Here is a 3,234-nt window from a genome sequence, read left to right as displayed (position 1 = left end):
CAGCCACTAACAATTAGAGAAGCCCCAGGCGGGACGGCGCGGCCACAATGCAACGCGATTCCAACACGGCCGCTGGTCCGCTGGTCCCCGCTGGTCTCAGTGCGGCGGGAGCGCCGAACCAAGAACGAAATACAAAGGAAAGAAGAAGGGCCGCGAGGGAGGCGAGCCCCTGACGCGCCTGAGCCTCAACCCGAACCTCACAAAATGACATAATGCGGTTCACCGATCGGATTTCGTTAGTGGCGCGTCGAAGCGTAAGTGCCATACTTGCCCCTCCCCCACCACTATTTCCTCGCCCTTTTTCCTTCCAACCGCAGCATCAATGCGGTCTACACCCACTCAATCTCGAGATGACAACCTCCCGGGAGGTCCTCCCCTACCTCCAGGACCCCGTCGTGCTCGTCTCGCTGATGCGCTGCGAGAGCTTGTCCAGGATGAAGAGGTTCATGTGGTTGTAGTAGCCCATCTCGTTGAGGGCGGCCGACGCGGACCGCGTCATGTTCTTCCTAGAAAGGGAGAGAGAGAGAATGGAGACGAAAGGTCAGTATGTGTGTAATAAACGCCCAAGGCAGGGCTGGACACCGCTCTCTACACTCACAGCTCGTTGTCGTCATCTTGTAAGAAGCGACGACGTTTAGTAAACTTCGGAGATTATTAGAATAAAGTAAAAAGAATGTGCCACGTGGTAATAATGTAAAATCAAAAACCAGTGCTATAAGTTTTCCGCTATAAGTTGTGAAATATTATCAGTGTGCTGATTTAACAAGTTCATAACAATTTGTTGGCAACTTGCAAAATGCACGAACATTAGCGGGGAGTGTAGTGGTTTGCGGAGGACACGAAGTGCGGCCATATGTACCACGACATGCTCACGACTTTGCTAATTTCAACATCACACCTAAACTTCATTCCCGACGTTCACTAAGTATAAAAGACAGTGCTATAGACGAGACGCAAACTGGTGTACGAAACAAGAAGCAATGTGTCCAAGACTTCCAGGACAGTATAAAACTAACGAGATTTAAGAGGAGACATAAAATAGTATGGAGCAAACAAGACACTACCAAGTGCACACTACTATCCATTCTGTAATAATTAAAAAAAAAACTGTCACGATATGAAAATGTCTTAGCTTTTTGTTTACAGCCATGTCATCACGGATTTCTTTGTCAACCCCATGTACTGGTAAAAGGTTACGTAAAAACCAAATCTGTGATGACATTGTAGTAAAACAAAAAGCCATAATTTTCACAGTTTTCAGACAAAGTTTTGTTTTAGTACTTGGGCGCCTTGGAAAATTTTGGTAGTTGTACTGTACCCCTATACAGCCTCTTTTCAGCATGCAACCCTGCGGGGTGGGTGGCTTTGCCGCTTTGCCCACCCCACTGCTGTTACTGGCCAAGGCGCCTTATGGCTCCAAGCGGGTAGGCAACGCGTCCACACTTATGCAAGCGGACAATGTGAGACAGTACAACTAAAAAGTTTCCCTGGGTCTGTCTGCGAGCCACCCTTTAATCGTGTACAGTTTACCGCGTCATGCGACGTACAAAACAACGATGGGAAAAATTGCGTGGAATCTTTCCGATAGCACACTTACGCTGTAAGGATTAATTCCTGGCGTTTCGAGCTGCAAAAGCCAAATCAATAAAAGGCTATTACCAAATTGTTTAGACGGTTCGTTACTCGGTGAGTTTTGAGGAAGCGGAATCTCTTCACTGCACATTTCAACGTCCCCGCCGTTGTTTGGTACAGATGGATGCTCCAAAAGGGCTCGTGTTTTCCTAAAACAGTCTCCTATATCCGGCCGCGTTGACTTTGCCCGTCGCTTTTTCCTCACGATTGTTGTCGCGGCTAATTAAATCATTAAATCCATTTCGATCCGGAAGTTGTGCGCGGAGCGGGAGCGCGCGAGAACTAGGCTGGCTGGTCGGGCGGCGCGTGCAGCCCCCCCCCCCTCCCCCCTGGCTGGTCGGGCGGCGCGTGCAGCCCCCCCCCCCTCTTCACCCCCTCCCTCTGTTGCGAGTACGCGCGCCACCCCTAGTCAGATATCACAGCGTCGGCGTCAACTTTTGGTCCAATTATTATTCTTGTTATTTTTCTTTTCGATTTATCGCTCCGTGATCTGCACCGGGATCATCAAGTACGCCAATAGCCCTGAGCCTGCGGTTAATGAAGGGATTATTGGGAGGACAGCCGCCCCTTAGGAAGGGGGGTGACGAAGGCAGGGTGACTGCGGACTGAGTGGATGGCTGCCTTGCCTTACCACAGACGTATGATTTCATGGCTATTAAATCAAGTTCTCCCCAATAAAACGCCCTCTATGACATTCTACGACAATTACAAAAAAACTTTTAGTGAAATAATTGCTTTTATTTTTACTTGCGCAGAAGAAGAACACCACTCCAAGACCAGAGAGAAATGAAAATCGGATAAGTTTGCTTGCGGCTTCATTCCAACAAAATCAATTACGAACAAAAAAAAATTATCCCCCCTCCTCCCTCTCCTTCACAAAAGAAGGGAAGGAGCGGGGGGTAGCGGCGAGAGGAGTTAACGATGAGGAAGAAAGGTTCCTGCCCCTCCTTTCCCTCCCCCTTAGACAGCCACTAACAATTAGAGAAGCCCCAGGCGGGACGGCGCGGCCACAATGCAACGCGATTCCAACACGGCCGCTGGTCCGCTGGTCCCCGCTGGTCTCAGTGCGGCGGGAGCGCCGAACCAAGAACGAAATACAAAGGAAAGAAGAAGGGCCGCGAGGGAGGCGAGCCCCTGACGCGCCTGAGCCTCAACCCGAACCTCACAAAATGACATAATGCGGTTCACCGATCGGATTTCGTTAGTGGCGCGTCGAAGCGTAAGTGCGAAAAGAGACAAGAGGGCCCTATCTGCTGCGAGAGAGATCTGCTGCTCAGAGAGAGAGACAGAGAGAGGAAGAAGAGCGAGCGAGTGAGTGAGAGAGGCAGAGAAATAGAGAGAGGGGAGGGAGGGAGAGAGAGAGAGAGAGAGAGAGAGAGAGAGAGAGAGAGACGGTTGGCTGCTGCAGCGCAGCCCCCCGTCACCTCTCTTCCACTCACGCTCTGCTCCACGATCCTCTTTCACCCTCACACTAATTTGGGGAGCCGCCGCGCCGACCCAGTGGGGAAGTGCGATATCGATTCGGTATCGCTCGTGAACTTGAATGCAGTACCTCCTGCCCTGCATTCCTACCGGGTGATTCAGAGAATCAGGTGCGAGCGG

At 50.8% G+C, this 3,234-nt stretch overlaps 1 protein-coding gene across 1 annotated transcript in view; it reads right to left on the bottom strand.

Annotated features, from left to right (window-relative positions):
- LOC113210042 (atrial natriuretic peptide receptor 1-like) overlaps positions 1-3,234 on the bottom strand; it is a 12,454-nt gene that overhangs the window by 7,508 nt on the left and 1,712 nt on the right. The gene's annotated exons all lie outside the window — the stretch shown is intronic.

Source organism: Frankliniella occidentalis, unplaced genomic scaffold (genome assembly GCF_000697945.3).
Source record: "Frankliniella occidentalis isolate FOCC.00 unplaced genomic scaffold, Focc_3.1 Scaffold225, whole genome shotgun sequence".
NCBI lineage: Eukaryota > Metazoa > Arthropoda > Insecta > Thysanoptera > Thripidae > Frankliniella > Frankliniella occidentalis.
This window is presented reverse-complemented; position numbering and strand designations above follow the sequence as displayed.